We start from the raw sequence: 12,141 nt of genomic DNA, 5'->3' as shown, positions 1-12,141 counted from the left end.
CGGTGGGTTGTTTTTGTTTTTGTTTTCCCCTGAAAGCAGGGCTCAGGGGTTGATGTTTCCTGGGAATGAGGTGCTCTTGATACCACACGTCCCTCAGCAGGTGCAGGAGGGGGCAAAAGGGCTTTTCCCTCAGAGTTTTAGTAAATTCTCCAGTTTCAGCGTCTGGGCTGGTTTTATCTTTTATTTTGTTCTCCATTTTGATAGTATGATAAGGAAGAAACCAGGTTAAGCTCAGGTTTTGGGGAAAATCAGATCAGTTTCTGTGGATCCCCCACAGTACTCCTCCCCTGTAAAACTGCTTCCATCTCTGGGCTCCCCAACATAAGAAGGACATGGAGGAGCTGGACTGAGTCTAGAGGAGGCCACAGAAATTCTCCAAGGGTTGGAGCACCTCTGCTTTGGAGCCAGACTGGGAGAGCTGGAGGTGTTCAGCCTGGAGAAGAGAGAGCTCCGGGGAGACCTTGTATGAAGCCCCATCCCTGGAAGCATCCAAGGCCAGATTGGATGGGGCTTGCAGCACCCTGGGATAGTGGAAAGTGTCCCTGCCCATGGAAGGTGGTGGAACTGGATGATCCTTAAAGTCCCTTCCAGCCCAGATCATTCTGTCATTCTTTGCTGCTGGTCTCAGGAGAGGAGAGGTGACATCAGGTTTGTATCCCGTCCCTAGACCATGCTGGCCCACAGATGGTCTTTGTCAGGACTCCCTGGAGAAGTCCCTGGGGAGAAGTATCGCTGTACCACTGATTTTGACTGTGAGCTCACTCTGGTGCCTGTCACCACATGAGGGTGCCAGTGCTGTTCACCTGCCACGACTTCCTGCTCTAGCAGTAGAGTCCAGGGTGCAGATGGGGCTGTTCCCTGGGCTCGAGACAGTTTTGGGGTACATCCCGATCTCGGGGACCCTTGTGTGGATCCGTGCTGCTCCTGTGAGAGAGCGCGGGGCATTTGGTGTGTGGGAAGATGGGGGGAGACCCTCTACTACTCAAAACATGCCCCTCTGTACACAGCTACACCAGAACTGTCTTTAGGGCAGGGAGAGAGTGGTTTCCATTTCATTGAATCCCATCACCGATGGATTCAGTAGCCAAGTGCTTGCTGATGCAGTTGGATCACTACGGCTTGGCCTTCCCAGCTGTGAAATGGGGAGGTGGACCCTAAGCTCTTGAACAAATACAGAATGTGTGGAGGTTTATGGATAGCTGCTTCTCTGAGAGATTTGGATTTGTGTTTTGTTTGCCTTTTATTCGAACTGAAGTTAAAAAAAAAAAGGACTCTCTGGTAGGAAAAGTGAACATAAGGTCTGTCTGGATAAAGGGGAAACCCTTCTTTTGTACAATAGCTTAGCGGGTAGAGCATCCTCCCCGAGGAAAGGAGAAAGCTGGGCTTGATCCATGTTTCTGCCGGAGGGGAGATGCAAACCTCGGGCCACACAAGACCCCAGAGAGCACCGTAAACAACAGGCTGCAGGCATGTCTGATGCGGAGACTTTTTCTTACTCTTTCCTGTTATTTTAAATAATTAATGATTTGATGGAGCAGGGAGTGGAGAAGGCAGGTGTCCTGTTTCCCTGCGGAGCAATCTGTGCACCCGGCAAGACGGAGTCTTGCGCTTTCTCGATGAATATTTAAGTGTCTTCAGACAAACTGGAACGGCGCCAGCAGGAGTGACTGAGAAAGGCTGAGCCCTTCCCACTGGGTATCCTGGTGCCTGGGGGCTGGGAATAATCCCCGCTTGCACGGACTGTGGAGGTACTGTGCATCCCAGCCGTAGATGGGACCTCCGGCTCATGCTAGCCTTTTGTTATGCTGTAAGAGATCCTTGGATGGAAAGCCGTCTGGATTTAAACTGCCACTGTTAATGTCATTGTCTTCCAGAGCTTGAATCAGCCAGGACTCATCACCCACGGCTCTCCTGCGGGTTAATGCTGATCTCGGAGGAGGAACAGCGCAGATGCACTGAGAGTTCGCATCTGTTTGTGAGCTTGGATGTTTCCAGCAGGCACAAAAAAAGGCAATGTAGGCAGTTCCTTCTGTCCTTCCCAAAGTGGTATGTGTGCAGGGGTGGAAGGGACCAAGACTTTCTGCTGATACTAAGTACAGAATGCTGTGACAATTTATTAACGACATTGAACATTCGCCTGGGGATCCATTTATTAGCTAACAGACCTAAAACAGCTCTTGGATTTTTCCACTAATGTTGTAGCACAAAGAATGACAGGGGAGGTGGCAATTTGACCTCTTTTTGCAAAATATTCCAGACATTGACCCCATCTTCAGGATGGTGTTAAAATCTTCAGTTTTATTTCACTTGAAGAATATTTTTAGCTGAGCCAGCTTTGTGCTCGTTCTTACTTAGAAGTGAAGCTCTCTGTCCGAGAATTTTGTGCTCTTATTTTGCAGGCACAATTTTTAGGTTCTGCTTTAGGATAATCATTATTTTTGATCGCATTCAAAAATCATGAGCCAGGCTGCTTAAATCCATGTAATTTTAAAATGTGCCTCTGCTAGCTCCCTGGTTTGGTTGTATACAGTGTGATTTTCAAGCCAGTCAGATTTGCAGTTAGCCATGTAATACAGCCCACAAACCAGTATGTGTTTATGCAGAAACAGTTGCTTACCTAGAGGTTTAGCAAATTGGACTTTAATTTATAATCTTTCTTTGGAAACAAAACTGGAAGGTGACTCCTCCTGCCTGCAGCTGCCTGTAATTTGGGAAGCCAAGCTTCTGCTTCTCTGGAGCTGCCCACAGAAGGGGAGCCTGGCTTGAGGAACAAGGAACAGCTTCCATCCTTGGAGGATTGTCTTTTTTGGCATATGCTGGCACAGAGAGGAAATTGAATATTGCATGGGAGAGGGGATGACCACGTTCCTCTTTCAGTGCTGACGGACTGTTTGTACGTGACAGGGTGTCAAACTTGCCAGTGTGCTGAGATAGCAGCCATGGGCTCTGCCTGGCAGCACCTGAACCAGATCTTTGGGCACTGTGGTACACAGCTGCCATTGATGAGGAATTGTGTGTTTGTGCTTCTTTATGTCCCTGCTGTGGGTATTCACAAGGGGCCGACCATGCCAGTTCTGTGCTCTGTCAGATATGTCCCATTAGAATGGAATACACGTTTCAGCTCTGGCTACATGGCTTCATGTGTGGCTCCAGCTTATTTATTTTTTGTCTGGGTTTGGCTTTTAGTTGTTCTGTAGACTAGGTTATTTTTGGTGCTTTCTTTGATAACTCTGTTCCTGTGACATGCTGCGGAGCCAGAACTCCTCTGGGAACATCCCAGAAATGCACACAAACATCAGCCCTGTAGCTTCTAACACTCAACATATGGAGCTTTCAGAAGGCCTGGACACCTAACGGGACTCCACAAACCCACTCTGGAAGCCTGAGAAGGGTTCCAGCAGTTTCCTCAAAGGCTGCATTCATTTCCTTGCAAGGCTTCCACAGAGGAACAGCTTGTTAGAGGGACCTGTGGAGCTTGGATGCTTTGCCAATAATAATTCAGGCCCAATTCTGAAGTAAAATATTTAGCTAAACAGAGACTGTCTGATGACTGGATTAAACACAGACTGCATCTGAGTGAGCTTGACATTTCAGGTTTTTGTCAGTGTCCATTTCACGAGCCTGTAATTCCATTTTTCCTGTCTTCCCAGACTCGGCTCATGCTGTGTAGTGTTTCAGACAGCACAGAATGAGGTATTTCAGCAGAGCTGTTACTCCTAGCTCAGGAAGCAGCCTGAATCACAAAGTGATGTTCTTTGCTTTAGGCTTAGGAATAATCCAGTATTATGGGATTGCGAGGAAATCATGTTAGAGAAACTGAAGGGTTTGTTTGTTTGTTTGTTGGTAAGAAAAAGTCTCAAGGAACCAGGCAGAGATGTCAGACAGGGCTGGTGAGTGAGCCTTGCCAGTGCACTGCATGGCGCTGACACAGATGGCTCAGTCCATATTAACAGCAACTGGAAGTTTGAGCTGGTGATTTGGCACTTCCCTCTCCTGTCACTCTCACTTCCCAAAGCTGATAGGCCTTTAAACCCTTGTAAAGATAAATGAGCTTAAGCTTCTATGTAGCTTTGAAAGTGAAGCTTATATGTAATTAGCGCTGTGGTAGGGGTTGTTCCTGACCGCCAGGCCACTCCTGCTGATCCCTGGCCTCCACATGGAGCTTACTGACATATTGCCACTACATCTTCCAGCTCGATGTATTCTCCTTCCAGCTGTGGAGAATTGGGCCTACATCTATCCTGCAGGAATACGTGAGAGGGAAAAAAATACCTCCCCAGTGTCTTTTGTACCTGGATGATACCTGAGAAATAACTGTAGGAGAAAAAATTTGTTATTTCTGTGATGCTTGGCTGAGGGAGGTCTATATGAGCCCATTGTGTTCAGATTTAGTGTCTGAGGACCAGGCTTGACCAGTAGTATGGTCTTAAACAGTAGTATGGTCTTAAAATAACTACTGTGTGACCAAAAGCAAATGTAGCAGAAAAGGATCTAAAGGCAGAATATTCTTTGTTGAATTTAAAAGAGAAATGGAGTGATGGAGCTGGAGTCACTGCCCTCCCTCGTTTGAATGTGATGGTTAACTGAGCAAGTGTTTGGTTATGGGAGGTGGGAACGGCTGCCTCGGATAAACCAAGCTATAATCGGGACATTGCATCCTAATCCCCTCACTGACATGCCTGCAGGCAATGTTTTTATTCTCACTTTACTGCATGTGTAAAAAGAGGGAGGATCCTCTGCTTGCCGGGCCTCTGAGGATTGTCTGGCTCCTAAAGGCAATCTCTCCCTGTTCTTTTCAAGACAAAAGTGCAGCTGAAGTGTAGGATCTTTTAACCATAAACCCAAAGTGCTGAAACCTACTTCCAGAGGTGCAGCCCTGAGCTGCTCTTATGCCATGCTGAAGGACTCCGTGCAAAACTTGAAGTGAAACAGAAAATTGTGTTTGAGGATTTAATAAAAGCTAAGTGGAAGCAAAGGGTTGCTCAGTGATGCCATTGCTCCCTTCTAATCTGACCCCCATGCAGTCCAACAGGAGCAGGCAAGCACAGTGCAGCTTTGGAAGTGTTTCATTTCTGTCTCTCAGCAATTTTCTTCCAGAGCCCAAAACATCTGTCTCTGCCTCCAGCCACATGCAAGTGCACCAGGAGCGTTTTGTTCCAAGCCTAATGAGTAATTTTATGGTCTTGGAATTGGAGGCAGGGGGAGGGGGCTGGGGCAGCAGCTGGAGTCTTGAGTTCTACAAGGAGCTTTGCTGATGTCACATTGTAGCCTGATGATTTTTACTTTACTGCAGCCCACCAGGCTTCCCTTTCAAGTCCTCTGCTGCAGTTGCTGGTGATCGTGCTCTGACATGGGCTTCTGCATTTCCAGGGCTTCTTCACTGCTGGGCTCAACAAGCAACATGGAAAATAATGACAGCAGTGGAGAGGAGGTGGGGGAGCTCAGCTGGGCGTCAGCTCCTCTCTGTGTGTGGAGAGAGCGCACGTGAATGCAGAAAGCACACTTTGCCTATCCTGCCTCTGGCTTCAGTGCTCAGGAGGGATGAGGGAACAAACAACCCCGGGCAGATGTGTAATCACATCACTCAGGTGTTGAGCAGATGGTGCTGAGATGTGGTGATACACGTGGTCAGAGAACAGGTACAGAATGAACTGAACTCAAATTGTCACTGATATCAGCAGCGTTTTTAAAGCACAACCCCAGCTTTCTCTTTGAGAAGGACAGGGTTATCTGTAGAGAGAGATAATCTGTACACAGCACAGGAAACAGAAGGCAGATGTTCTCATATGTTTATCATATATTTCCACCACGAGGTCTTCCTTTGGGACAGGCTTACAGATCCTAGGCCCTGGAGCAGGACTTGCACATGGAGGGACCATGCTGTGTTTATCCAGGGCAGATTATATAGAGCTCTTCCTCCACCTGCCCAAGTTCTCTTGGTTTGAAAAGCAAGTTTATATTCACTCACTGTGACTCAGCCATAGAGTCTGACTCATTTTCTTGCTGTTACTCATAGAAAAAAAAAGCCAAATGCAACCAGTCTGTGCCTGTAGCCACCTGTAATTCAGCTTTCTGCTGTTTTGCTCTGGGTGAGTTTCTGTTTATCGACACTAATACACTTTGCTGAAGCTTTTAATACTTCTTTCTACAGAGGAAGACTGATTAGAAAATAAAATTTTCTACCCCTAAAGCGAAGAGGAAGTGTGCTGAATCTCCATGGCTGTTTGTGGAGTTCCTGAAATAGGACTATTTCAAGTGGACACTTCACAAAGATAGTAGTAACAGGATGGGACCAGATAGAGCAACCACCAGGCAGAACTGGGAGCAGCTGCAGAATTGCTGCAGCTCCTGAGCTGACCTCTGTGGTCTGGAGGAGGTTGCTGGTGGTCTGTCTCTTAAGGGTGCTCAGCACTAGGAGCTCCTGCTTCCAGCAGTGATGACGTGTTGGTCACCAGAAATCTGTCTCACCCACTCTCTGGGCTGGACTCCTCACTGCAATAGAAGAACTCGAGCTGCTTGGGGTTCTGTGGGCTGCCAGTCCTCAAAGAAAGGGATGGTGTTTTGCTCTATGTAAGCCTCTGTTGCACTGCCAGCTCAGGAGTCTCTGCTCATTTCAGACCTGGCTGTTGCTCACTTGCACATATTTTGTCCTCTCATCAGGGTGCAGGGAAACACCAGGCTCTGGTTCCCTCTCTTGCAGTGTGATAGGTGGCTTATTCTGTGCTAGAGACAGAAGCATGAGTCAGAGTTGAAAACCTCACCCAAGAGAAGCTTTAGCTGTGAGGTGGGAATTGGTGCTTGCCACTACAGCTGGGCCAAACCCAGCCTTGCCCATTCCAGCTTCATTCCATGTAAAAGCTGCACAAGGGAGCACAGTGCAAAGCTCCAGGTGGGTGGGCTGTCCAGAGGACAAGGAAGTATCCTGGCTATGGAGCAGGGCTATGTTAGAGCTAAGGCAGTTTCCTCTTGGTTGTGGGAAGCTGAGGCTCAAGTCAACAGGCTGAGTCTTCCAGAGGGGAACTTGGCCTTAAACCTGGCTCTCCCTTCTCAGTGGCCTGCTGCTGGGTGGGAGGCCACCCACCATGGGGTTCTGCTCTTTCATCATTCTCCTGGATCCCATCTTAAGAGTTTTGATAAGAATTGTTCCACAAATTCTCAAATTAAAAGCTGGGATGTTGGTTATTTTCTGGTGGAAAAATATTTAATCAGAAATATTCTTTGGCACACTTTCAGCTGGTACACTGCCTTCCCCTCTCTGAAAATATTGCTCATTTTGAGTGCAAATGCTTCTTGTGAGGGTTTTGGGTTTTTTTTGGGTTGCAATCGCTCACTTGGGTTTCTTTTTGCCTCAAGCAGATGATGGCAGTTGGCCTCTTGTTACATGGCACTGAAGTGACCTCCTGGGGCTGCCTGCAGCCCTTCATGGCAGAGCATGGCTGAGCGAGGCTGCAGTAGCTGTGGCATGCAGGGAGCAGGCACTGCCCTGTAGGGAGCAGGCACTGCCCTGCTGCTCCTGCCTGCCTGCTCGCAATACCCGCCACCACCCCCAGCTCTGGCAGCCGTGCTCGCAGAAAGCTCTGCGGGCAGTGGAAGTGAGCTGGTTTCTTCATGACAATGTAGTTATCCTTTTAAGGGAAAATTCCCTCTGGGAGCCAACCCTCAATTACCTCCTGCTCCAGTGCCTTCTTGCTGGAGATGGCTTGTAACACAGCTGAGTTACAGCCACTGGAACTCAGCTGAGTGCCCAACCGCTTGGAAAAAAAATCATAATTAAACTCCGTTGGCCTCTGTTGGTTGCTGAATCTAGAAATTGGGGTCAGAACCCAGTGGCTGGCTCTCCTCATCAGTGCATTTGTGCAGAGCCAATCTGTGGATGCTGCATCTTCAAACCCAGATGCTTTCTATTCCCATTGTATTTCTGGCGTGTGCAGACCCCTGTGTGCTTGTTCTTGCCTGAAGCAGTTTGTTGCAATATTTGGGAGCTCTAGCTAGGACAGGACTGGTGATAATTAACCAATGCAAGTATCTGTTAAACGCCAGGGGACTGGGATAGGCAGTGGCTGCATTTCAGTTTGCTGTTATTCACTGTGGTGAATGGGAAGGGTCCTCCAAGGGTCCTGATTTGGAGGCTGAAAAATTCCTTCTGTTCTGCTGCCAGGTCTCACAGGCCATGGGAGGGATGTCTGACCATGGTGGGGCTGCTGTGGATGTTGCCCTCTGCCTCTGTCTCAATGAGCAGAACAGGAGCTGTAGAGAACAGCCTGTGCTCTTTCCATTCTATAGGAGTGGTGGCCTTGGCTGCAAGCCCCTAAATTTACATCTCTTGTGTTTAGTACTGAAAATGCAAACTTGTCACAGGAATGAGACCAAACTCCTTACAGACGTTCTGAGGATTCCTTTTGATGTCAGCAAATTTACTGGTATTGTGTGGGCATTTTCTCTCATTTAAAAAACCAATCCTGTACCTGTGCAGCTACTGTTGTCTTGAGACAAAATAAATGGACCACAGCTCGTGGACTGCCTGGATCATCTCAGAATGAAACAATGTCCCTTTGAGGAGCAGAGGAGCCAGGCTGGAACCTTATGCCTCATTTTGAATAAAATGGACAGGAATCCTACTTTGCCTAGATAGGACTGAAAGAGCTTTCAGATCTTCTCAGCTTTCCCAAAGGCTTAAATTTTCTTCCCTTTATCTAGAACAAGGAAAAACATTTTAAAAATTTTAAAACTTTTGTGAGAAAACAAGAAGCAATCACATGAGCTTCATCAAAATATGTAATTTCATATTTTTAAAAATGCTTGGGTTAGTTACTTAAGAAATTGTAAGCCAAAGTGTTGAAATCATGTTTTCGAGCTGCAGAGCAAAATTGTCACCTTTTGAAATGTCAACTTCTCAAAATTATTTTTTGCAGTTTTTAAACCAGCGCACCTTTCCACATCTGCAGTTCTCTGATAACAGCCTTGCATTACTGTTTTGATCTGAAAATGTTTTGCCAGAAAATTTCTCACCAGCAACTCCCACGAGGCCCTGATTCCACCCTAGGTAGGTGGTTTTGAACCCACCTGGATGGAAGAGCAGAAGTGTGGCTAAGCTGAGAGCAGTCCTGCCCTTTGAGTACATGACTGTTGTTTGCACTGCTGACCTTTCACAAGTTCATTAGCTCTTGGAAAACAAGTGGAATATATTTGCCTTGCTCTGGAAATTCAACCCATGCTGTTGAAAATTCAGCATTACTCCAGAGAAAGAACCTGTCAAAATCTCTGTGGTTGGAGAGAAAGGTTATACATGGGCTGGGGTATCTCCTGTGATCTCCCATATGACATCTGGCCATGTTTTTTCCTTTGAACTTCCCCTCACCAGTCTCTTGCAAAGCTGTACAATACATGAAGAGCTGGGCAGTGCTTTGCTGTCATGGTAATGTAGTCTAAACAAACCCAGAAGACTTTGCCAGCATTTCAAAACTCACTTCTTGTCGCAAATGAAATAACTGAGGAACTTGCAGTTTTGTTTGCACGGATCCTTGCCCAGTTAGTCATGCTGGCTTGCATATCTTGTTGGACTTCTGGAGATCTTATGTTTTATCAATTTCAGTGATAAATATCCCAGTGTGCAGTGGTGTGCTAGATAACTTGTATCTAAAACAGATTAGAATTTGTCCTCTAAGAAACATTTCTTTCTGTGCAAGGCATTTCTCTGGAATGAAAAAATATCTTTCCTCCAAAACTAAAGTTTTTGTGGAATGGAAAAGGAAAAATATTAATATAGTTAAGAACTTCACAAGCATCTGAAACTATTTAGAGACCAAGAGGGAATTAAATGTTTCAATAAAGGCAAAAGTCAGTTATTAGCATTCAAATATCCTCATTTCTGGATTTGTCCTGCTGTGTAGTTCTGTGGGGAAGGAGAGTTTGAATCTGTTTGCATTGCATAAATGTCATATCCTTACCCATGAATGACAGCTAGTACTTGGCATTGCATTCCCATGTCTTGCCCTCTTCCTGCCTCTGACCTCTTCTCCTGATAGTCTCTGCTCCACATGGCTTTGTCTTTTCCCCCAGAATATCTCCAAAATACTTCAAGTTCTTATTTCTTGTTTTAAATAAACAATATTTTAACTATTATAGATATATATAGTATTTTCATAGTATGTCTTATCCACTTATGGCCTGGGAACACAAGTTCTTTAACTGTCATATTGTCCAAAACAAGCAGAATTTGGATGTTCATCCCAATCCCTGTTAAGGGTTAGAAAAGTCATCAAGGGACAAGTTCTCAGAATTGGCCTTGTTTGTTTGTTTTTTTTCTGTTTTTAGAGGCACTTCATGTGGTCATCGGATATTCTGGTTATTCAATGTTTATTGCAAAATGTCACTAGTTCACCAACTAAAAATAAAAGTATCTGCTGCAGGAGAATGGGTTTGGAGCCCACCTCTTCAATGCTCTGTGCCTTTGCCTTCATTCTGCAGGGTGAGAGGCTCTGCCATCTCTCCTGGGTGCACCACAAGGCAAAATTAATTCATGGCTACAAAACACCTTTAGGTCTTTGTACTGGAAGACACTATAAAAGAATCACCAAGAGAGGCAGTTCTAGCTTTGAACATTTTGATGCCTTTAATTCATTTATTTTGAGCTAGCAATTTTAAAATTCATTTAAAGAATGCCCATGTTCTGAAGCACAAACATCCTTCATGGGCATGGGGTGGAAATAGGAAATGTAAAAATGGGGATTGTAGATGCAGGGGATGTAGAAACTGGATTGTGAATCTGATGACAGTGGGAGTAAAGATTTTCTTGGCAGCTGCACAACTAAAACTTTTGGAAAGTTTCTGTCAACACAGTTCTGGCAAAGAAGGGGCATGAGATGGAAAAGTAAGGAAAGATGAGAACTGAAATGTAGAGCAGAAGAAGAGGATCCATTTTGGGAGAGCAGGCCAGGCTGAGGAGATGAGAGCAGCGTCTGCAGGGGCACACTGATCATCTCACAACTCCTCAGTGAGAGGGAGGCCAGGGTTAAAGACCTGAACAGCCTGGGAGGTTTGTCATTCCCTGAGTCTGTTAATGGTTTGTAACATCTCCTACCAGTGGTTATCACAGGAATATGGTGGCTGGTAGCTGTGAGGTAAGGCTCTAGAACACAGTGATGAAGTTTCCTGGAACAAATTAAGCACTGGCTTTTTGAAGTGTGTGAATTTTCACAGCATAACAAAACAGTGATCTCCGTTCTCTAAACACTGTGGGTACCTTTTGCGTCTATGAATCTTCTGAGTCTTAAACTGGAAAGGGGAAATGTTGGAGAGCTTCACTCTTGATGAGTCATGTTTAAGATAAAACACGCATTTTTTAATAGCAAGAATAATTAGTCATCAGTGTAGGCTAGCTCAGGCTGTAGTAAACCTTCTGGCCCCCTGGGACTGGAAGAGATCTTTCTGCTCCTTTTCAGTAGGAAATTATTGAGTTCTGTAGGATCACAGTAAGGAATCTAGGACCTGCATTGTCTAATTCAGTTTATTGCACAAGACAGTCACTTCAAAGCAGTAAACCATAAATATCCATTTAATTAAGAGCAAGTCAGACAAATTATTCATATGCCAATACTATGTATGTTTTCTTTTGCATTTTTTGACATATTATTTCACATAGTGCTAGATATTTCCCTTCCTTATCAACACCAATTTCAGGCTGAAGTGTGATGTGTTGTGTGTTTTCTTAATGAGAGAAGAGAGTGCCTTTCTCTACAGTATATTTTTAGAAATCACCCTGTGTTTTAGAGGTTCCTTTGAGGAACCACCCCTTTCCCAACAAGGGGTTAGAGGGTTTGCTAACCACAATTTTTTACCCAAATGAGTGTTCTTATTGTGCAACAGGATGGCACGTACACTTGCACTCTTTTCCCTGCTTCCTCATAACGTTTGAACCTACTTCTTACCTACTTTTGACCAATTTCTGACCTGTTATTCCAGAAGGGAAGCAGTCACTGGGCTACCACCCCCTTCTCTTCCTGCAGCTTCCTTGCATCTGGGCAGAGGAACAAGGCTCTGGTGTTGCTCACCACCAAGGAATGAGTGCTGAGTGGGCTCCACATTCTGTAGACACCAGTGAGCCCACATGAAGGTGTTAAGAACAGCCCAGCCAGCTCTGCT

The sequence above is a fragment of the Camarhynchus parvulus genome, chromosome 10, assembly GCF_901933205.1.
Source record: "Camarhynchus parvulus chromosome 10, STF_HiC, whole genome shotgun sequence".
Classification (NCBI taxonomy): Eukaryota; Metazoa; Chordata; class Aves; order Passeriformes; family Thraupidae; genus Camarhynchus; species Camarhynchus parvulus.
This window is presented reverse-complemented; position numbering follows the sequence as displayed.